We start from the raw sequence: 24,496 nt of genomic DNA on the forward strand, positions 1-24,496 counted from the left end.
ACTTCACCAGTAGGAAAATTGCTAAGTAAAGGCTGGAAGGTTGTGAGATCTGCTCTTCTGCACCCCCGACTATTATTACTTTTTTTTGGGGGTGGGAATTATAACTTCTTCTGTGGGGCGCTATGATTTCTATGTACGCCCTTAACCTTATGGAAGTACAACTTTACATATAATTCTCAGCCCTACACATTCAAGTCCATTACAACTGTATATAGAATTATTCCAGTAAAACCGGAATAACTCTTTTTCTACTATTAACCACCTATTCAGTCTCCTGGAAGACTGTCAAAAATTGCCATGCTGACTGTATTACGAGCCCTCATGGCGGGGTATTGGGAAAAGTTTTCAACTACCAATAATCACGCCTCGGATAAACCTCATGGGCTATGATACTACCACTGCGCAAAGCTGGAGGCCATCTGTGAGGAGCTGCGGCCTCCGGATCTGGGGCTCTGTCTACACTGAGGAGAGACAAAGTCATTAGGGGGCTGTGGGAGCAAAGGATTCTGGGAGTGGATATGCTAATAAACCCCTCCCCTAAGTCTGTAATGGAAGAAAGAAAAGCCCCCCAGACTGGAGGAGGGGAGGGGGTTCATCCTCCATCTGACCATAGTGTCACCACCTCCTGCTATACAGACTGTCTGCTCCTGCGTCCTGGGGGAACCTTCACTTATGTGTTACAGGATTGCATTACCAAGGACTTCCTGATGATGGCGCTAGAGCAGCTGAGAAGCAATACTGTCATGCTGTGACCATATAATAACAAATAGTGATTAAATACCGCCATACCAGGACCACATAATAACACCAAATAAAGACTGTATACCGCCATACCATGAGCACATTATAATACTAAATAGTGACTCATTACCGTCATACCAGGAACACATAATAACACCAAATAGGGACTGAATACCGCCACATAGTTCCTCTATACTGACTGTCCACAAGTTCCTACTACGTGGAATATGTAACGAGCCCTCACTTATGTTCTAGTACATTACATTATCAGTGATCGCCTGTTGTTGGCGACAAGAGAGCAGCTAAGGAAAACATGGTCACCACCCAAAACTAACTGAAATCAAAGAACAGCAACCGTGATATTTTCCTGAACAGTCGCCATCATTTGTCCTTCCCTAGGTCTCTTATATCCTTTAGAAATAGCGTTTATTGGTTTCATCTTTATTGAAAGCTTCCGCCTGAACAGGGACTTGAACCCTGGACCCTCAGATTAAAAGTCTGATGCTCTACCGACTGAGCTATCCGGGCTTCTGTACATGATCTCTGACACAATGACTTTCTCCTGTATTATCGGCCGTCTGCTCCTCCTTTCTTTTTACAGACTATCACCACTCACCACTATACGTTCTGTCCATTGGTTTCTACGTCCTGGAAGGGAACCGTCTCTTCAGTATTCCAGACCTGTCCAGCAATGCAGAGATGATCCCATAAGAGGCAACGATTGAATTGGAGGGAGGACGTCATCAGGGACTTGTAATGAACTGGGGGTAGGGGAGGATGATATCAAGGATTTATAATTAATTGGGGGATTGGGGAGGATGCTATACAGAGGCTTATAGTAAACCAGAGGGTGGGGAAGGAGGCTATAAGGGACTTATTATGAATTGGGTTGTGGGGGAAGACACTAACAGGAGGAGGACGCTATCAAGGACATATTATGAACTAGGGGTGGAAGAGAACACTATACAGGGACTTTTCAATGAATTGCTGTCAGGGAGTCTGTTATCAGGGACTTATGATGAATTGGAGGCATAGGCGGATTATAATGAGGGCAATCCGGGCGACCGCCCGGGGCACCGAGCCTGCAAGGGGCCCGCGGCTCCGGGCGGTGTGTCTAATGCCGGATTGCCCTCATTATATGTGCGGGCCGCCGCGGCACATACAGTGGCGGGAGGGGGGGCCCCGGACCGCTCCCCCAGCAGCGACCGCCGCTACTTCTTCATCGGCCGGGCCAGCACTGCAAGCAGTTAACTTCCCTGTGCTGGCCCAGCCGCGTCACTGCTAGGAGACACGGCTCTGTGCGCGGCCGTGTCTCCTAGCTGTGACGTCACGCAGTGCGCGCCCGGCCTGTACTGCTACTTACCACCGGAGCGGAGAGAGAGCAGGCAGGAGGAATGGAGCCGGGGGATGGTGAGTGTGTGTGTGTGGGCAGATGTGTGTGTGGGCAGGTGTGTCTGTGTGGGCAGGTGTGTCTGTGTGGGCAGGTGTGTGTGCGTGTGTGGGGGGGGGCAGGTGTGTCTGTGTGGGCAGGTGTGTGTGTGGGCAGGTGTGTGTGTGTGTGGGCAGGTGTGTGTGTGTGTCTGTGTGGGCAGGTGTGTGTGTGGGCAGGTGTGTGTGTGTGTGTGTGTGTGTGTGGGGGCAGGTGTGTGTGTGGGCAGGTGTGTGTGTGTGTGGGCTGGTGTGTGTGTGTGTGGGCAGGTGTGTGTGTGTGTGTGTGTGGGCAGGTGTGTGTGTGTGTGGGCAGGTATGTGTGTGTGTGTGTGTGTGGGCAGGTGTGTGTGTGTGTGTGGGCAGGTGTGTGTGTGTGTAGGCAGGTGTGTGTGGGCAGGTGTGTGTGTGTGTGGACAGGTGTGTAGGTGTGTGTGTGTGTCTGTGTGGGCAGGTGTGTGTGTGTGTCTGTGTGGGCAGGTGTGTGTGGGCAGGTGTGTAGGTGTGTGGGCAGGTGTGTGTGTCTGTGTGGGGGTAGGTGTGTGTGTGGGCAGATGTGTGTGTGGGGGGGGCAGGTGTGTGTGTCTGTGTGGGCAGGTGTGTGTGTGTGTCTGTGTGGGCAGGTGTGTGTGTGTGTAGGTGTGTGTGTGTGTGTGTGTGTGGGCAGGTTAGAAAGTCTTGCCCTGTTGAACACTACACCTGACTTGAGACCACCACCTCTTGGTTTTCCAATGTTCTTGCTTCTCTAGGGCTCTTCTCAGATATTCATTATAGATGGCTACGTGCGCCCCCCGCTGTGTATAGATGGCTACGTGCGCCCCCCCGCTGAGTATAGATGTCGCCGTGCGGCCTCCTGCTGTGTATAGATGGCTACGTGCGGCCTCCCACTGAGTATAGATGGCGCTGTGCGGCCTCCTGCTGTCTCTGGGGGGAACGCCGTGCGGCATCTATACTCAGCAGGAGGCCGCACGTAGCCATCTATACACGTATACTCAGCAGGAGGCCGCACGTAGCCATCTATACGGTGCCATCTATACACAACGGGAGGCCACACGGCGCCATCTATACACAGCGGGAGGCCGCACGGTACCATCTATACACAGCAGGAGGCCGCACGGCGCCATCTATACACAGCGGGAGGCCGCACGTAGCCATCTATACACAGCGGGAGGCCGCACGGCACCATCCATACACAGCAGGAGGCTGCACGTAGCCATCTATACACGTATACTCAGCAGGAGGCCGCACATAGCCATCTATACGGTGCCATGTATACACAGCAGGAGGCCGCACGTAGCCATCTATACACGTATACTCAGCAGGAGGCCGCACATAGCCATCTATACGGTGCCATCTATACACAGCGGGAGGCCGCACGGCGCTATCTATACACAGCGGGAGGCCGCACGGCACCATCTATACACAGCGGGAGTCTCAGTGCTTTGCAAGAGCAGTCAATAAATTCTGCTTGACTAATTCTGAGCACCATAAAGTCTGGTTCGCTTCTAACCTGCTGTCTTCATTTTCAGCTTGCTGAATTCTAACTCATTTACTGTCATTCGAGACGATGCCTTTGCTGGTCTCTTTCACCTTGAATACCTGTAAGTGCTCCACTTAATGTCATATTTTTGATTCTGTTCTTCTTCATCTTTTGGCATGTGCAATTGTATGAGCAAGTATTCATATGAATTTATGACCTACTTAAACCTTCGAGGACCTTAAATTTTATTCAATCAAATTTTTTTCCAGTTTAAAACTATGGGACATATATGTGCCTTGGTCCTCAAAGGGTTTTTAAAGGGGCTGCAAACATAAATACGAAAAAAATAATTCAATTAGTGCTTTTTGTGTTCATTTAATTTTTATTTGAAGTCCATTTTTTTATATACCTTGAAATTAAGCCCTACCCCATGGAATGAAGCCCTACCTACATGACATCTGAGAGCTACATGGATCCCGCTTGTGAGGTGCCTGTCCGTCACTACTATTCAGTTTTAGGGTCCACTCACTAAGCCATATATTCTCTCATGCAAGAGAATAGGGCCAATTATGCTAATGACACTCGGCTCAAACTCTGTCAGAGCTTCAACTGAGTGTGATCCGATTCTCTCGCAGCACAGATATGGATAACTTAATTTCTCCATCTTCTCCATAGTCTCTGTGAGTGTTCACCGGACTGCACTTGGATGACATCCGAGTGCAGTCCAATGTTTTACGTGCGCCCATAGACTTGTATGGGTGCACATGGTCCGAATATCGAATGAGATTATTTTCTCATGCCAATAATAGCAGATCTGCACTTTCCCATAGTATAACATAGGGCCGAGTCCTATCCGATAAAACATCACATAGCATTCGGCCATGTTATACGACAGTGTGAGCGAGCCCTTAGAGTCAAGGAATATTTACATGCAGATGATGATATTACTCTCCAAGTGTATATTTTTTTAAGCGAGTTCATAGTAAATGCTTTGCCTTTTTGACATGTGATCAACTAAAGAACAAGAAAGATTTAGGACCTCCCCTATAGAGAAATGGAAAATAGTTTGGAGGACTTGCATGTCCTTTTTTATTTATTTATTTATTTATTATGAGAAAATCATAAAAGATCCCGTTTTTTAACCATGCTGTGACTTTCTGCTGAGGGAGAGGGAGAGAGCTGCCCTATTCAGAGTCTGTAATAAGACCTGCTGACAAAAGTGTTGAAGATACAGTCTAATGTGAATTAACAATGAAAAAAAGTTAATTTCACAAATGGCTTGTATTTTCTTAATACAAACTTTTTTTGTGTTTACAGCTCCTTTAAAGGGAATCTGTCATCAGGTTTTTGCCACCTAATCTGAGAGCAGCATAATGTAGGGTTAGAGGCACTGATTCCAGTAATGTGTCACTTACTGGGCTGCTTAGTGTTGTTTTGATAAAATCAATGATTTGGCAGAATGTAATTATCACTAGATGACTAGTAAGTTCTGTAGGACCCCACCCCCATCACTGATCAGTAGATTTCTGTGTACACTGAGCATGGGCAGAAAGCTGCCAATCAGTGGTGTGGGCGGGGCTATACAGAGCGCAGCATTCAGAGAGCTGCTAGATCTGCAGCAGATAAAACGGTGATTTTCTCAAAATGACAACAAGCAGCTGAAAAAGTGACACATCGCTGGAATCAGGGTATCTGCCCCTATATTGTTCTGCTCTCAGATGAGGCAGCACAATTAATATTGTGCCAAATTAATTTCCCGTGAACTATCACGTGATAGATCACAGGGGATCATGTGACATGTCACGTGATAAATCAGGTGGGGGGGGCCCGCGCCTTCTAAACTGCCCGGGGCCCTTGCTACTCTTAATCCACCCCTGATTGGAGGGGTTGAGTGGAGAATGCCATAAGGGACTTTTAACCCTCCGTCAGGGGCAATATGTTTCATAACGAGTTTAGGGGCACAGGCTAGAAAATTGGCTATATTTTCCTTTTTTTTAAATTTCAATGCTCTAAAAGTGATCAGTTACCTTAATAGGAATGTAATAAATGAGAATCCACATAATCAGGTGGAAAAAAAAATGTTTACTAACCAGAAAAGTAATATGTTTCAAAGTGCACACATTTTGCTACTTGCAAAACAAACCCGACAGTTTTCTTCAAAAACTATTAGTAAACATAAAATTTAGATAAGCAAAATAAATTATAAGGTTGCTGAAATAGTACTGTACTCAAAATCAGTTACTATCAGATGTTAGCGGTTCACCTGTAAAAGTACACTTGCAGAGCAATGAGCATGATTTGCAGATCATTTCTGCATGAGACAGGCAAATAGCATTTTTGCAATTTTTCCATGCATAATTTGAGAGTCTCCTGAGTCCTGTGCAGGTGTTGCATCTCTGCCTTTTGGGTGGTGGGGGAGCTGGTGATTCTTCGCGTTCATGTTCTGTGCGAAATTTTCTCAGCCGCATTTGCATGCTAGAGGGTATTCCAATTGTTTTCACACTTCTTCTGCGAAGCTCTGCAATGACCAGTTCATGAGCCAATGATTTAGATAGAGTCTTCTACGCTGTGATCCCAGCTGGTTTCCTATGTAAATAACGAGAGAATTTATTCCTGCCTCATTTAGCATAGTGAAAAAAATTACCATTGGCCAGCGCCTGGCATTTCTACACACGCTGAGAGTAGCACACATCTGATCTGCAGGGTCTACACCACCCTTGGTTTCGTTGTAAAACGTTATCATTTCCGGCTTATTTTGTGCTTCAGACCGAGGATCGATCACATCATCATCATCATCATGAAGAGAGGATACAAGAATAACATTTTAGTTCTTGCGTGGGACATAGGACACTAAAACTTTCCCATCACTAAATCCAAACATACTGTGGTATTGTTCTCTCCCTTTCACATTGATAAACTGTGGCGGCAATTGTGTTTTATTTTTTCGCACAGCACCCACATATGATATATTTTTGGATTTCAAAAAATCAATCAAACCCACATCAGTAAACCAGTTATCTGCAGTTATATTCCTCCCCGAACCATACAAAGGCTCAGCCATTCGCTTTCCCACCTCACTCGGTGTGTTGCTTACACAATATGGACCTGCTGGCTGTTTCCCCGCATAAACTTCCATATTGTAGGTAGAAGTAATCCTGGAGTCAGCAAGGGAAACATTTTTTAGCCCATATTTGTTTGGTTTAGATGGGATATATTGCCGAAAGCCACATCTACCACGAAATCCCGGGAGCATTTCATCAATAGTGACATTTTGACCTAGACAATAGCTTTTTTGACAGGTTTGGACAAATTTTTCAAATATCTCCCGAATTTTTTTCGCTCAGTTCTGGTACTTCTGTCGTCAAAACGAGGACACCGCATTATAATTTTGAATCTCTTTCTATTCATTACCAAGGAAAATTTCTCAATGCCGTCCCCATCTCTACCCCAGAGCTCCTCCAAACTCTGTCGGTTTGCCCTATAGGCGCCTGCAAGATATAGCAAACCAATAAACGCCCTCAGTTCAATTACATCAATAGGGTTGACATCTCGCTTTCTAATGAAACTGTCCCTTATGGTGTCCATGTACTGATTTGTATATGTCACAATTGTGACCAGAATGTCATCAGTGAATAAACAGTTCCAGCATTCCATTTCATTTTTAGCATTCCATTCCTTGCAGTTCCTATGACACCTGGAAGGTGGCTCAAAATGTTATGCGAGCGTGTGTGAGAACGTTTAGGGGGTGGCTTTTTTATCCATTTTGTTGTTTTATCTTTGCCCAAATAATTTGTTTCTATGTCTTGAGCATCCTCCGCACTCTCTCCATCTTGATCTGTATCAGACACATCTGGACATTCTTCCACATCATCTTCTGAATCAATGTCACTTTCTTCCCCTAAATCTTCTAGCTGTAAGGGGTCTGTCTCATCATCATCAAGCAGTATATTTTGCACTTGCTCAACATGAAGGGCATTTGACAAGTCAAATATTCTCCTCGCCATTTCAGAAGAAAAGCTGAAGCAAGAGAGAGAATATGTGTTAGGGCGCCATGTGCCTGAGAAGCACACTCTTATTTCTAACAAAACCTTCTATGACAAATCCACAAATTTAGCACTAGCTATTCATAAAACAAGCTAAAAAAACAATTGGGATGAATAAAAACAGCAAATACTAACCGTCAAAGGTGTGACGCATTCAGGGGCTGATATCTGATCTCCTGAAGCTCTGCAGCACAAGAGGCTTCTCAGGTTTCACACAGCCTTTAAAGTTAGGAAGGTACTGGGAGGAGGGTGTTTCCCAGACAAACCACTGAAAATAGAGAAATGAAACTGAGTGAGCTGCGCCTGTCAGATCAGATGCCCCTGACGGAGGGTTAATTAATTGGTGGTGGTGGGAGGATGCTATCAGGTTAGCAAAGCCCACTAGGGGTACAAGAATCCAATGAATTTAAGTAGGGGTAAGCCGGATCAGATTTGGTAAATAAAATCTCACTTTTAATATTCAAGATTAAAATATGGGTACCAATATCTCACAATGACATATACAGATATTAAAGTGACAAAGTGAACTTGTCCTCAATTATAAAATAGTTGGATCTTACCATTAGAAGTTTTCAATCAGCAAAAACATCACACAGGAGGGAGAAAAGGGAAATAAAGTCAGACAGGTAAAGCTACATTCCCTGTCGTGCCCAATGCAATATCTCCCCGTCCTGACAAGGACAGTGCCCGAGTGCGACCTATCCCTCTAATAATGTCCTTGTACAAACCCTCCATACGCATTTCATCAACCTGTAACGGGAGACTCCTCAGGGGAGATGAATGTATAAAGGCAATAGATTATATAACAGTATCACAGCCCCTTTATGTGGCAGAGTGCTGACAATAGTGATGACAGAGTGCTGACAGAGTGCTGACAGAGTGCTGACAGAGTGCTGACAGAATGCTGACAAGAGTGCTGACAGAATGCTGACAAGAGTGCTGACAGAATGCTGACAGAGTGCTGACAGAATGCTGACAAGAGTGCTGACAGAATGCTGACAGAGTGCTGACAGAATGCTGACAAGAGTGCTGACAGAGTGCTGACAAGAGTGCTGAAAGAGTGCTGACAAGAGTGCTGACAGAGTGCTGACAGAATGCTGACAAGAGTGCTGACCGAGTGCTGACAGAGTGCTGACAGAATGCTGACAGAGTGCTGACAAGTGTGCTGACAGAGTGCTGACAGAATGCTGACAGAATGCTGACAAGAGTGCTGACAGAGTGCTGAGAGTGCTGACAAGAGTGCTGACAAGAGTGCTGATAGAGTGCTGACAGAGTGCTGACAGAATGCTGACAGAGTGCTGACAAGAGTGCTGTGCAGCACATGGAGCAAATGCTTCATAATCTATTCCCTTTATATACATTCATCTCCCCTGAGGAGCCCCCATTACAGGACACCATCAGGGACTTATAATGATAACAACTAATAATAGTGAATGAATAGCACTGTATCATAGACACATAATAGTATCACATAGTGACTGAATATCGCTATACCATGAACATAATATAACAGCAAACAGTTTTTGAATACCGCCAAACCATGAAAATATAGAAACACCAAACAATGACTTTATTACCGCCATACCATGACCACATAATAATAAAAACAACTAAAACATGACTCCATATGGAGAAATCTCCGGGGAAGCAGCTGACTAGATAGTAATCCTGTAATTGATCCCGCACGTTTCTTTGCTGATTCTCTTGTCCTCAGGGAAGTGAAATGTCACTTATAATTCTCAGCCCGACACATGTAACATACGGCTCCAATACAACTGTATACACGTAATTATCTCCCATAAACACTTCTTTTAATATTAACCAACTATTCAGTCTCCTGGGAGACTGTCAAAAATTGCCATGCTGACTGTATTTCAAGTCATCATGGCGGAGTATTGTGAAAAGTTTTCAACTAGCAATAATCACGCCTCGGATAAAACTCATGGGCTATGATACTGCCACTGCGCAAAGCTGGAGGCCATCTGTGAGGAGCTGCGGCCTCCGGATCTGGGGCTCTGTCTACACTGAGGAGAGACAAAGTCATTAGGGGGCTGTGGGAGCAAAGGATTCTGGGAGTGGATATGCTAATAAACCCCTCCCTTAAGAAGAATTGGTAGCAGGGAGGATGGAGAACATTTTTCCAGCGATGTTGCTGTGTCGGGCCACATTTCGTTATTATTTGTGCCGAGCTGTAGGAGCTTTTAACGGTACCTTTTTAGGGTACGTATGATGTTACAGTCGCTTTTTATATGCAGGAACCAAAAATTCTATTTTATTATTTTTTTGTTACTGTTTCTTTACATTTTACACTATTTGGTGTTAAATAATTGCGTATTTCAATAGATCTAAGGTTTATGGGCCCAGAAAAATAGTAGTTTTATTTCTAGGTAGTGGAGGGAGATAATGCAACAGATGTCTTAGAGAGAAATTGTAAAATCCATAAAGATATCTCCAGACATGGGACATATCACCCTCACATTGAACATATGGGATTAATTATAACTGGGGAAGTGAGAAAGAGCTGAACATTGAAGTAGGGACTTCCTGCTGTGAGCAGGTAATTACATTAAGGCCACGTCCCCACTATCAGTATTTGGTCAGTATTCGGTCAGTATTTTTTCTCAGGAGTGGGAGACAAAACCAGGAGTGGGTGATAAATGCAGAATTTATGCACTTATTTCTATTATACCTTTTCTCTGATTGTTCCTCACCTGGTTTTGGCTCCTACTCCTGAGAAAAAATACTGACCAAATACTGACTAAATACTGATAGTGGGATCGTGGCCTTAGGGATCTGATGGGAACCAGCCAACAAACTTAGGATTCTTATGCTCAGAGGCAGAGAAGTATAGGGGCTTCCTCTGTTCATGGAATTATCTCAGACACTCAGGAGCCAGTGGTCAGTGATGAATATTGGGGTTGCATCAATCCGATATTTATGGGAGAAATATTTTCAGAGCTGTAGCGAAAGGACAACCATAATGCATTCACTCACATCATGGTAAGGCCATCCGAACCCCTCCAACTTAATATCATTCTGATGGATGATGCTATCTGTGCCATGTTTCATCTCTATAGAAAGGTAAAATCGTGATAGAAAACACAATAATATCTCCCACCTGGGACCTCCAGGGGCAAAGATATGCTGAAAGTTGGAAATCTCGTAAACTTCTAAAAGACCTAGCACATCCCATGACAGGCCCCCATATAAGCTCACTGAGGGGAGGCATGTGCGGGTAACCTTGATCTAATAAAAAGCAAAGTTTGTGTTTTTAGTATTTGTCAGTTCTGGAAGACACAGTACTCTGTGATTCTGTCTATTGCTCTAAGGAATACTTTCTTCCACTAAGCTCTGATTCATTTCCATGATTAGGTTTAGTACTTTTCTCTTATTATCCCTTTTATTTTATGTAATTGAATATATACCATATTGTTTTGTTCCCCTTTTGTATCATCTTTGTATATTTTTATAAACACTGCCTACCTTTCTGGATTTATATATTTTATTAACTATATAAAATTTAATATCGCTGTTCCTCTGGCTCTGTAAACCGCAACCCTGAAGCCATACGCTATCTGTAAAGGGTGTCCAATCAGAGGTGGTGGCAGCGAGCAGTGGTTCCCTTTTGTTATTGTGGAGCTGGCAGTGACCATACGGGGGGTATATATATATATATATATATGTATATATACATATACATATATTCCATGCGTTGGAATTGGAGGTGCATATACCGTACACTCACTGTGAGTTCCTCAATAACCGGCCTTGTAGTAGAAGCAGCTGTGGCCTCGTCCATCACTCGTCAGTCTATTGTGTAATTGTCCTGACCATAAGAGGCAGCTGAGTTGCATCCCCTGACATCTGGTGGCAGTGATCGAATCTGTATGGTCTCCCAGAGGAATAACAACATGTGTGGTGATAATCACAACTTGAGAATGGGATCGCTAGGAGCACAAATATGGCGACAACACAGAATCATGAGCACGAATATGGCGGCATCAGACACAAGAGTACAAAGATGGAGGCCACACAGTATTATCAGGAGTACAAACATGGCGGCACCAGAGCCACCACAAGAGTACAAAGATGGCAGCTGCACAGTATTATCAGGAGTACAAAGATGGCGGCACCAGACACACCACAAGAGTACAAAGATGGCGGCAGCACAGTATTATCAGGAGTACAAACATTGCGGCACCAGAGCTACCACAAGAGTGCAAAGATGGCGGCACCAGAGCTATCACAAGAGTGCAAAGATGGCGGCCGCACAGTATTATCAGGAGTACAAAGATGGCGGCACCAGAGCTACCACAAGAGTACAAAGATGGCGGCCGCACTGTATTATCCGGAGTACAAAGATTGCGGCACCAGAGCTACCACAAGAGTACAAAGATGACGGCCGCACAGTATTATCAGGAGTACAAAGATGGCGGCACCAGACACACCACAAGAGTACAAAGATGGCGGCCGCACAGTATTATCAGGAGTACAAAGATGGCGGCACCAGACACACCACAAGAGTACAAAGATAGCGGCCGCACAGTATTATCAGGAGTACAAAGATGGCGGCACCAGACACACCACAAGAGTACAAAGATGGCGGCCGCACAGTATTATCAGGAGTACAAAGATGGCGGCACCAGACACACCACAAGAGTACAAAGATAGCGGCCGCAGAGTATTATCAGGAGTACAAAGATGGCGGCACCAGACACACCACAAGAGTACAAAGATAGCGGCCGCACAGTATTATCAGAAGTACAAAGATGGCGGCACCAGACACTCCACAAGAGTGCAAAGATGGCGGCCGCACAGTAATATCAGGAGTACAAACATGGCGGCACCAGAGCCACCAGAAGAGTACAAAGATGGCGGCAGCACAGTATTATCAGGAGTACAAACATTGCGGCACCAGAGCTACCACAAGAGTACAAAGATGGCGGCACCAGAGCTACCACAAGAGTGCAAAGATGGCGGCACCAGAGCTACCACAAGAGTGCAAAGATGGCGGCCGCACAGTATTATCAGGAGTACAAAGATAGCGGCACCAGACACACCACAAGAGTTCAAAGATAGCGGCCGCACAGTATTATCAGGAGTACAAAGATGGCGGCATCAGAGCCACCACAAGAGTACAAAGATGGCGGCACCAGAGCTACCACAAGAGTACAAAGATGGCGGCACCAGAGCTACCACAAGAGTGCAAAGATGGCGGCACCAGAGCTACCACAAGAGTGCAAAGATGGCGGCCGCACAGTATTATCAGGAGTACAAAGATGGCAGCACCAGAGCTACCACAAGAGTGCAAAGATGGCGGCCGCACAGTATTATCAGGAGTACAAAGATGGCGGCACCAGAGCTACCACAAGAGTGCAAAGATGACGGCACCAGAGCTACCACAAGAGTACAAATATGGCGGCCGCACAGTATTATCAGGAGTACAAAGATGGCGGCCGCACAGTATTATCAGGAGTACAAAGATGGCAGCATCAGAGCCACCACAAGAGTACAAAGATGGCGGCCGCACAGTATTATCAGGAGTACAAAGATGGCGGCACCAGACACACCACAAGAGTACAAAGATAGCGGCCGCACAGTATTATCAGGAGTACAAAGATGGCGGCATCAGAGCCACCACAAGAGTACAAAGATGGCGGCACCAGAGCTACCACAAGAGTACAACGATGGCGGCACCAGAGCTACCACAAGAGTGCAAAGATGGCGGCACCAGAGCTACCACAAGAGTACAAAGATGGCGACCGCACAGTATTATCAGGAGTACGAAGACGGTGGCCGCACATTATTATAAGTTGTACAAAGACGGCAGCATCAGAGCCACCACACGAGTACAAAGATGGCCACCACATTGCACAACTGAAAGCACTATCATGACAAACTCCAACCACAAAGCTCACAGATTGCTATTTGCACACCACCCATCCTTAGTCTGCTCTTTACCACCTATTCAGTCTCCTGGGAGACTGTCAAAAATTGCCATGCTGACTGTATTTCAAATCATCATGGCGGGGTATTGGGAAAAGTTTTCAACTAGCAATAATCACGCCTCGGCTAAACCTCATGGGCTATGATACTGCCACTGCGCAAAGCTGGAGGCCATCTGTGAGAAGCTGCGGCCTCCGGATCTGGGGCTCTGTCTACACTGAGGAGAGACAAAGTCATTAGGGGGCTGTGGGAGCAAAGGATTCTGGGAGTGGATATGCTAATAACACCCCTCCCCTAAGTCTGTAATGGCAGAAAGAAAAGCTCCCCAGGCTGGGGGAGGGGAGGGGGTTTATGCACTGATATAATACCGTTATACCATGAGCGCAGAATAACACAAAGTAGTGACTAAATACCAACTTACCATGATCTCATAATAATGCCAGACAGTGAGAGAATACTATCTCTGGGCTCGGCCTCTCCGATCACTTATAGACACCCGCATCCTGTGTAATACCAGGTCCATCAGGTGGTCGAAAAGGGATGTTGTAATCTGTGGCCCTATAGAGGCCACAATGTAAGGAACTGTACAGGTGACCTAGCTGTGGCACCATCAGAGGAGATCACCGCTAGTCCTCCATGCTGAGCCTCCTCCCATAATATTAGGCCTGTTGTGCTGTATATTATATTATATCACCTATATATCATATTATATCACCTATATATCATGGAGTCATTTCAACATTTTTTATTCAATTTTATTAAAAGTTTCAGCCTGAAAAGGTACTCGAACCCTGAACTAAAGATTTAGGACTATTTCAGGCTGGACCTAACTCGCTTCCATTAGCCTCTGAGCACTTCCAAAGAGTGAATGCAACCACGGTCTCTTATAAGAAGGTGCATAGACAGGTTTTTTAAGCCCTTTTACAATGTAACCACTGCAGCCAATCACTAGCCACAGCAGTAACCAATGTGACTGGAGACTGACAGTAGTGATCACACTTCTGTACGGCCAAAATAGGATGTACAGAGATGGGCTGTTTCCTATTTATGGAGGCGAATATTAAGCAATTGCAGGTTTAAGTCCCCTAAGGGGACTGATAAAAATAAGATCATGCCCATCTGTGCGTCCAGAATAGGATGTACAGAGGTTGCCTGTATAGAGGTGAGTATTAAGCAATCACAGGTCCAAGTCCCCAAAGGGGACTGATAAAAATAAAATCACTCCCCTTTTACCAATATGTAAAAAAATTAGCACATTGGGTATTGCTGGGTTTCTAAATATCTGAACTAATAAAATATTTTTATCCCAAATGCTACAAGCCGAAACCGAAGAAAAAAAAATCTAAATGGCAGAATTGCAGGGGAGGTTGGGGGAGGGGTCATGTCACCTCCCAAAATAAAGTGGAATTAAAACAGATACGAAAGTCATATGGACCCCAAAATGGTACAATATAGACTACACCTCGCCCCGAAAAAAACAAGACCTCGTACAACTCTAACAACCCAAAAAATAAAAGTTATGGCTTTCAGAATATGATGGCTGAAACAAGATATTTTTATTTAAAGCAGTTTGATTTTTTTTTTTTACAGTAAAACAACTATATAAAATGTGACATCACGATGATCGCACTGACAAGTAGAAGAAAGTTATCAGGTCATTTTTACAGCAACTTGAACGCCAAAAAATCAAAACTCAAATAACAATGGCGGAATCAAAACTTTTTCATTACTTGGAATTTTTCCCACTATTCAGTATATTTTATGGCAAAATGAATGCTATCATACAACACTAAATCTCGTCCCGCAAGAGATGAGCTCTCATACAGCAACGCGGATGGAGAAATAAAAATGTTGTGGCTTTTAGAAAACAGAGAGAAAAAAAAATAGATTGGCCACTTCTTTCATCGTCAGCCTGCAGACAAGTCAGATCTCCCACCTCCACAAAATAGGAAAGCACATCTATTATAACCACATGATTCAGTCTCAAAAATGCAACTACTAGTTTATAGCAATTTTTCGGAGTTACAAAAAACAGCGCCACCCCTGTGAACAGGTTGTTTGTGGTATTGCAGCTAGGCCCTATTCTCTTCAATAGAGCTGAGCAGTAATACCAGACTTAATCGGGTTTTTGCACCATCCAGAAATTTCTAGACAGTTCTTTATGGGTTTTCAATGTGTCCATAAACCATGTTCTCTGTTTGTGACTTTCGAAAAGTTGTTCAGAAAAAAAATAAAAATCAGGCTGGCGGCTCCGGACACAACTCTGGACTAGTGTGGAACAGACATTTTTTTCTAATCCTTGACAAAAACTGACCAATGTGACTTCTGATTAATTAACGAATCAGCCTCGGGTTATTTATACTTACCCGAAATCTGTATAAAGCCGGGTCTTCCCCAAGGTGATCCAAAAAGGGACGGTGTAATCTGTGGCCTATGGATGCCACAATATGGGAAACTGTGCAGGTGACCTTACATACATATCATGCAGTTGTTTGAAAAAAAATGTCATGAAATTTTATTAAATAACAATTCTGCCCAAATGGGGACTTGAACCCTGGACCCTCAGATTAAAAGTCTGATGTTCTACTGACTGAGCTATCCAGGCTCTGTGGAAAACATAGGAGTGGTAAGATTTCAGTGTGGAACTAACAACAACTAACACCTTGTATTATATAAATACATTATTTCTTGCACCTGGGAAGTATGAAGGGATCTATACTGATACCATATATTACATGCACGCTCACTGAAGCCCATAGGATGAATGCCTCCTTGGACCTGCCAGGGTCAGTCACAGAGGTTATGTTCCCTCTGTAAGTGACCTAAGGCTGCACACCATAACTACTGATGTGCACAGCTCCCGCCTGCTTTGTGTGCCCCCTATGACTGATCCTGAGTAGCAGGAAACATCCGATGTTCAAGGGGTCACCTACGCAGTCACACAGTAATACCATTTGAAGCCACAAGGCCGAGCGCCATCTCTGCACAGTTCCCCGTCACTTCCGCTCGGACCATACACATAACATGAGAGCAATAAGAGCCTGTACTATGTGCAACAAGAGCCTGTACTATGTGCAACAAGACCAACATAATGGAACGCCAACATGGCAGCAACATAAAGAAAATGCATAATATTTAGTCTGTCTCTTATAAGAAGGTGTGTAGACAGTTTTGTTTAACCATTTTACAATGTAACCGCTGCAGCCAATCACTAGCCATAGCAGTGACCAATGTGATCATAGACTGGCTGCAGTGATCCCACATCTGTACGGCCTTAGAGGATGTACAGTGACTGGCTGTTTATGAAGTATGGAGGCGAGTATTTTTTCAACTTTTTAAAGGGTTTTTCTATTATTAAGTTTTCTATCTCCGTAGGCTCGCCCAGTGAAAATAATAATAAACTGTGTTTTCCTCACCCCCCGATACTTCCGAGCTGCCTGTCTGTCATTGCTTCCCGTCCTGTCAAGAGGCTGCAGCAGTGATGCCACAACTTGTGACCACTACAGCCAATCACTGAGGTCGGCATCAGTCTGGTGATTGGCTGCAGTGGTCACGTTCTGTAGTTGTGATGTCTCGGCAGCAACTTGTCAACAAAGACCAGAGGAAGCGACAGGAAGGCAGCGCTGGATATTAGGAAGTCTGGTGACATAGAGACGTTTATCCTCGGAAACACTTTGAAGATTTCTGTCCTGGACAACCCCTTTAAGGTGATTAGACCGGATCATAGTCAGCTGAAAGGCTCCATGTACATCGAAAGAGACCACGGCTCTCTCCCTGTGGGGTCTGTCCTCTAACATAGGTTGGGTCTGTGATTCCCCTTCCCCCATCACTTGCGGTTTTGTGTTTTTATCACACACTTTTAGTGTTTTTCTTAATTTATTTATTTTTTCTGTAGAAAAGTCTGTGTGACCCCAGAAAGAAACAGTTGCTATGAAAGTCTTTGGTGTCCATAGCAACCAATCACAGAGCAGCTTTCATTTTACCAGAGCTGTGTAAGAAATGAAATCCGGACCGTGATTGGTTGCTATGGGAAACAAAGACAACCACCGGTGCAAGCTCTGATCGCTGCTGTTCAACCCTCTGACAATGTCTGACAGCGGCATGTAAATGGTCGTGATTTGTCTGCACCCATCTCGACCCCCCAAATTCCCACCCACTCCTGCAATGTGATTGCATGGTGCCGATGGGTTACCATGACAGCCGGGGGTCTAGTGAAGGCCCCTGTCACCGCTATGTTTGTACATACAAGTACAGAAAACTTCACCTAATAAATACTATTCATTGTCCAAAAAAACCCAAAGTGCTTTACAAACATGTACTGTATTAGAAATTATGGCTGCTTTCTTCCAAAAACAGCGCCACTCCGGTTCACAGGTTGTGTGTGGTATTGCAACTGAGCTCCATTTACTAAAATAAAGCTGAGCAGTAATTCCAGACACGACCCGTCCATAACGGCGGAGCTCCGTCCAGAGGAAAGGTTTATCTAAGACCGGTTTCACAAATCTGCGGTCCACAGTCTGGGTGCGATCCATGATGTATGGAGCGGCTGCGGGTCTCTTATATCAGGCAATCGCAGGGTTAAACCCCGAAGGGACTGAAAAAAAATCAAAGACATTTAAAGAAAAAAATTAAAATTATATATATATTGAATAAATATATTTAAATAAATCGTATTTTCTCAGTTTAAGAAGAAAAAAATAGATATACATATCATATCTATATTTAAATACATATTATATATATATCATTTTATATACATATATTTAAATATATATTAGAATATTTAAAGAAAAAATAAAAATTATGTGCATATATATATATATATATATATATATATATATATATATATATATATCTTTAACATTTTTTAGATTTTTCAAAAAATGTTCATATCTAATATTTATAATATTTAAAGAAAAAATAAAAATATATTTATATATACATATATATCCAAAAAAGACAAAGGCAGCAGCACTCCATTGTTCAATATAGGGTGAACTTTTTCAAGCTGGAAAAAGTTTCACATTTTGAACGAAACATTGCCCTGACGTGATGGGTCAATAAATCCCCCTATATTGGACTATGGAGCGCTGCCTTTGTCTTTGCTGGACGTCTTGAGGTTTGGTTTTGCCTGTAAGGCGTATTTAGCACCCAACTGTTTTTGTAATAACTTTGCTAGTGCTGCACCTGTATTTTTCGAATTATATATTCATGTAAATAAATATATATATATATACACACACATATGTACAGTATATATAGAATTTTTTCATGTATTGTTTTACATTTTCTGATATGTATATATATACACATATACTATCAGTACTATTTTGGGGTCTATATGACTTTTTTATCTCTTATTATTCCATCATATTTTGGGAGGTGACCAAAAAAATCCCAGAGAATTTGCCATTTACACTTTCTTCTGTTTTGGTGCACGCCGTATATAATAAATAGTATTTTATATATGTACCAAGCGATACCAAATGTGTTAATTTTTTATTTATTTTTGGAAAAGTGGGTGTTTGATCTTTATACACACAGATATATATATATATATATAATTCTTCCCGCATGGAACAAGTTCTCATTGGCATAGAAATATACCTGAAATGTTATAATTTCTAGAATATTGATCCTACAGCACATGGCCGATTTAGATCTATCTCAACCACCTATTCAGTCTCCTGGGAGACTGTCAAAAATTGCCATGCTGACTGTATTACGAGCCCTCATGGCGGGGTATTGGGAAAAGTTTTCAACTAGCAATAATCACGCCTCGGATAAACCTCATGGGCTATGATACTGCCACTGCGCAAAGCTGGAGGCCATCTGTGAGGAGCTGCGGCCTCCGGATCTGGGGCTCTGTCTACACTGAGGAGAGACAAAGTCATTAGGGGGCTGTGGGAGCAAAGGATTCTGGGAGTGGATATGCTAATAACGCCCCTCCACTAAATCTGTAATGGAAGAAAGAAAAGCCCCCCAGGCTGGGGGAGGGGAGGGGGTTTATCCTCCATCTGACCATAGTGTCACCACCTCCTGCTATACAGACTGTCTGCTCCTGCGTCCTGGGGGAACCTTCACTTATGTGTTACAGGATTGCATTACCAGGAACTTCCTGATGATGGCGCAAGAAGAGAAGCTGAGAGGCAATACTGTCATGCCGTGACCATATAATAACAAATAGTGACTTATAACCGCCATACCATCAGCACATAACAGAAAATAGTAATTAAATACCGCCATACCATGACCACATTATAATACTAAATAGTGACTGAATACCGCCATATAGTGCCCTCTATACAGACTGTTCACAAGTTCCTATATTACATTACCAGTGATCGCCTGTTGTTGGCGCCAAAAGTGCAGCTAAGGAGAACAAGGTCACCACCCAAAACTAACTGGAATCAAGGATATTACAGTAACCGTGATATTTTCTTGAACAGTCGCCATCATTTGTCCTTCCCTAGGTCTCTTATATCCTTTAGAAATAGCGTTTATTGGTTTCATCTTTATTAAAAGCTTCCGCCTGAACAGGGACTTGAACTCTGGACCCTCAGATTAAAAGTCTGATGCTCTACCGACTGAGCTATCCGGGCTTCTGTACATGATCACTGACACAATGACTTTCTCCTGTATTGTCGGCCGTCTGCTCCTCCTTTCTGGTTACAGACTATCTCCACTCACCACTATACGTTCTGTCCATTGGTTTCTACGTCCTGGAAGGGAACCGTCTCTTCTGTATTCCAGACCTGTCCAGCAATGCAGAGATGATCCCATAAGAGGCAACGATTGAATTGGAGGGAGGACGTCATCAGGGACTTGTAATGACTTGTGGATGGGACAGGATGATATCAGGGACTTATAATGAATTGGGGAGAATGCTATACAGAGGCTTATAATAAACAGGAGAGTGCGGGAGGACACCACAAGGGACTTATTATGAATTGGGAGTGGTGTAGGATGCCATAAGGGACTTAGAATAAATTGAGTTGTGGGAGGAAGATACTTAGAGGGTCTCATAATGAATTGGGGTTGGTGGAGGACGCTATAAAGGACATATTATGAACTAGGGGTGGAAGAGAAAACTATACAGGGACTTATGATGAATTAGGGGGGGGGGGGTGGCAAATGCCATAAGGGACTTTTAATCAATTGGTGGCTGAGGGATGCTGTTATCAGACACTTATAGATAATAACTAATAGTGACTGTAATACCGCAATACCATGCCCACATAACAAGAAAAAAACAACAACATGACTACATGGAGAAATCTCCGGGGAAGCAGCTGACTAGATAGTAATCCTGTAATTGATCCCGCACGTTTCTTTGCTGATTCTCTTGTCCTCAGGGAAGTGAAATGTTACTTATAATTCTGAGCCCGACACATGTAACATACGGCTCCAATACAACTGTATATAGAATTACTCCAGTTAAACAGCAATAACTCTTCTTCTACTATTAACCACCTATTCAGTCTCCTGGGAGACTGTCAAAAATTGCCATGCTGACTGTATTACGAGCCCTCATGGCGGGGTATTGGGAAAAGTTTTCAACTAGCAATAATCACGCCTCGGATAAACCTCATTGGCTATGTTACTGCCACTGCGCAAAGCTGGAGGCCATCTGTGAGGAGCTGCGGCCTCCGGATCTGGGGCTCTGTCTACACTGAGGAGAGACAAAGTCATTAGGGGGCTGTGGGAGCAAAGGATTCTGGGAGTGGATATGCTAATAAACCCCTCCCTTAAGAAGAATTGGTAGCAGGGAGGATGGAGAACATTTTTCCAGCGATGTTGCTGTGTGGGGCCACATTTCGTTATTATTTGTGCCGAGCTGTAGGAGCTTTTAACGGTACCTTTTTAGGGTACGTATGATGTTACAGTCGCTTTTTATATGCAGGAACCAAAAATTCTATTTTATTATTTTTTTGTTACTGTTTCTTTACATTTTACACTATTTGGTGTAAAATAATTGCGTATTTCCATAGATCTAAGGTTTATGGGCCCAGAAAAATAGTAGTTTTATTTCTAGGTAGTGGAGGGAGATAATGCAACAGATGTCTTAGAGAGAAATTGTAAAATCCATAAAGATATCTCCAGACATGGGACATATCACCCTCACATTGAACATATGGGATTAATTATAACTGGGGAAGTGAGAAAGAGCTGAACATTGAAGTAGGGACTTCCTGCTGTGAGCAGGTAATTACATTAAGGCCACGTCCCCACTATCAGTATTTGGTCAGTATTCGGTCAGTATTTTTTCTCAGGAGTGGGAGACAAAACCAGGAGTGGGTGATAAATGCAGAATTTATGCACTTATTTCTATTATACCTTTTCTCTGATTGTTCCTCACCTGGTTTTGGCTCCTACTCCTGAGAAAAAATACTGACTAAATACTGATAGTGGGATCGTGGCCTTAGGGATCTGATGGGAACCAGCCAACAAACTTAGGATTCTTATGCTCAGAGGCAGAGAAGTATAGGGGCTTCCTCTGTTCATGGAATTATCTCAGACACTCAGGAGCCAGTGGTCAGTGATGAATATTGGGGTTGCATCAATCCGATATTTATGGGAGAAATATTTTCAGTGCTGTAGCGAAAGGACAGCCATAATGCATTCACTCACATCATGGTAAGGCCATCCGAACCCCTCCAACTTAATATCATTCCGATGGATGATGCTATCTGTGCCATGTTTCATCTCTATAGAAAGGTAAAATCGTGATAGAAAACACAATAATATCTCCCACCTGGGACCTCCAGGGGCAAAGATATGCTGAAAGTTGGAAATCTCATAAACTTCTAAAAGACCTAGCACATCCCATGACAGGCCCCCATATAAGCTCACTGAGGGGAGGCATGTGCGGGTAACCTTGATCTAATAAAAAGCAAAGTTTGGGTTTTTGGTATTTGTCAGTTCTGGAAGACACAGTACTCTGTGATTCTGTCTATTGCTCTAAGGAATACTTTCTTCCACTAAGCTCTGATTCATTTCCATGATTAGGTTTAGTACTTTTCTCTTATTATCCCTTTTATTTTATGTAATTGAATATATACCATATTGTTTTGTTCCCCTTTTGTATCATCTTTGTATATTTTTGTAAACACTGCCTACCTTTCTGGATTTATATATTTTATTAACTATATAAAATTTAATATCGCTGTTCCTCTGGCTCTGTAAACCGCAACCCTGAAGCCATACGCTATCTGTAAAGGGTGTCCAATCAGAGGTGGTGGCAGCGAGCAGTGGTTCCCTTTTGTTATTGTGGAGCTGGCAGTGACCATACGGGGGGTATATATATATATATATATATATATATATATATATATATATATGTATATATATATATATGTATATATACATATACATATATTCCATGCGTTTGAATTGGAGGTGCATATACCGTACACTCACTGTGAGTTGCTCAATAACCGGCCTTGTAGTAGAAGCAGCTGGGGCCTCGTCCATCACTCGTCAGTCTATTGTGTAATTGTCCTGACCATAAGAGGCAGCTGAGTTGCATCCCCTGACATCTGGTGGCAGTGATCGAATCTGTATGGTCTCCCAGAGAAATAACAACATGTGTGGTGATAATCACAACTTGAGAATGGGATCGCTAGGAGCACAAATATGGCGACAGCACAGAATCATGAGCACGAATATGGCGGCATCAGACACAAGAGTACAAAGATGGAGGCCACACAGTATTATCAGGAGTACAAACATGGCGGCACCAGAGCCACCACAAGAGTACAAAGATGGCAGCTGCACAGTATTATCAGGAGTACAAAGATGGCGGCACCAGACACACCACAAGAGTACAAAGATGGCGGCAGCACAGTATTATCAGGAGTACAAACATTGCGGCACCAGAGCTACCACAAGAGTGCAAAGATGGCGGCACCAGAGCTACCACAAGAGTGCAAAGATGGCGGCCGCACAGTATTATCAGGAGTACAAAGATGGCGGCATCAGACACACCACAAGAGTACAAAGATGGCGGCCGCACTGTATTATCCGGAGTACAAAGATTGCGGCACCAGAGCTACCACAAGAGTACAAAGATAGCGGCCGCACAGTATTATCAGGAGTACAAAGATGGCGGCACCAGACACACCACAAGAGTACAAAGATAGCGGCCGCACAGTATTATCAGGAGTACAAAGATGGCGGCACCAGACACACCCCAAGAGTACAAAGATAGCGGCCGCAGAGTATTATCAGGAGTACAAAGATGGCGGCACCATACACACCACAAGAGTACAATGATGGCGGCCGCACAGTATTATCAGGAGTACAAAGATGGCGGCACCAGACACTCCACAAGAGTGCAAAGATGGCGGCCGCACAGTAATATCAGGAGTACAAACATGGCGGCACCAGAGCTACCACAAGAGTACAAAGATGGCGGCACCAGAGCTACCACAAGAGTGCAAAGATGGCGGCACCAGAGCTACCACAAGAGTGCAAAGATGGCGGCCGCACAGTATTATCAGGAGTACAAAGATGGCGGCACCAGACACACCACAAGAGTACAAAGATAGCGGCCGCACAGTATTATCAGGAGTACAAAGATGGCGGCATCAGAGCCACCACAAGAGTACAAAGATGGCGGCACCAGAGCTACCACAAGAGTACAAAGATGGCGGCACCAGAGCTACCACAAGAGTGCAAAGATGGCGGCCGCACAGTATTATCAGGAGTACAAAGATGGCGGCACCAGACACACCACAAGAGTACAAAGATAGCGGCCGCACAGTATTATCAGGAGTACAAAGATGGCGGCACCAGAGCTACCACAAGAGTACAAAGATGGCGGCACCAGAGCTACCACAAGAGTGCAAAGATGGCG

The 24,496-nt window shown here is 43.9% G+C and overlaps 7 non-coding genes across 7 annotated transcripts; all 7 read right to left on the minus strand.

Moving 5' to 3' along the window:
• Positions 1-270: 270 nt before the first annotated feature.
• LOC141168437 (U4 spliceosomal RNA) lies at positions 271-410 on the minus strand. Its single transcript, XR_012252174.1, has one exon. It is a non-coding gene; the product is annotated as a U4 spliceosomal RNA (small nuclear RNA).
• A 786-nt stretch (positions 411-1,196) lies between these two features.
• On the minus strand, positions 1,197-1,269 carry TRNAK-UUU (transfer RNA lysine (anticodon UUU)). The gene has a single exon. It is a non-coding gene; the product is annotated as a tRNA-Lys (tRNA).
• Positions 1,270-9,525: 8,256 nt separating this feature from the next.
• On the minus strand, positions 9,526-9,665 carry LOC141168308 (U4 spliceosomal RNA). Its single transcript, XR_012252049.1, has one exon. It is a non-coding gene; the product is annotated as a U4 spliceosomal RNA (small nuclear RNA).
• Positions 9,666-13,664: 3,999 nt separating this feature from the next.
• LOC141168370 (U4 spliceosomal RNA) lies at positions 13,665-13,804 on the minus strand. The gene has a single exon (XR_012252108.1). It is a non-coding gene; the product is annotated as a U4 spliceosomal RNA (small nuclear RNA).
• Positions 13,805-19,321: 5,517 nt separating this feature from the next.
• Positions 19,322-19,461, minus strand: LOC141167884 (U4 spliceosomal RNA). The gene has a single exon (XR_012251669.1). It is a non-coding gene; the product is annotated as a U4 spliceosomal RNA (small nuclear RNA).
• Positions 19,462-20,167: 706 nt separating this feature from the next.
• Positions 20,168-20,240, minus strand: TRNAK-UUU (transfer RNA lysine (anticodon UUU)). The gene has a single exon. It is a non-coding gene; the product is annotated as a tRNA-Lys (tRNA).
• An 879-nt stretch (positions 20,241-21,119) lies between these two features.
• Positions 21,120-21,259, minus strand: LOC141168106 (U4 spliceosomal RNA). The gene has a single exon (XR_012251857.1). It is a non-coding gene; the product is annotated as a U4 spliceosomal RNA (small nuclear RNA).
• Between the last annotated feature and the right edge of the window lie 3,237 nt (positions 21,260-24,496).

The sequence above is a fragment of the Phyllobates terribilis genome, unplaced genomic scaffold (assembly GCF_046119375.1).
Source record: "Phyllobates terribilis strain yellow unplaced genomic scaffold, ASM4611937v1 Scaffold_11__3_contigs__length_659146591, whole genome shotgun sequence".
Classification (NCBI taxonomy): Eukaryota; Metazoa; Chordata; class Amphibia; order Anura; family Dendrobatidae; genus Phyllobates; species Phyllobates terribilis.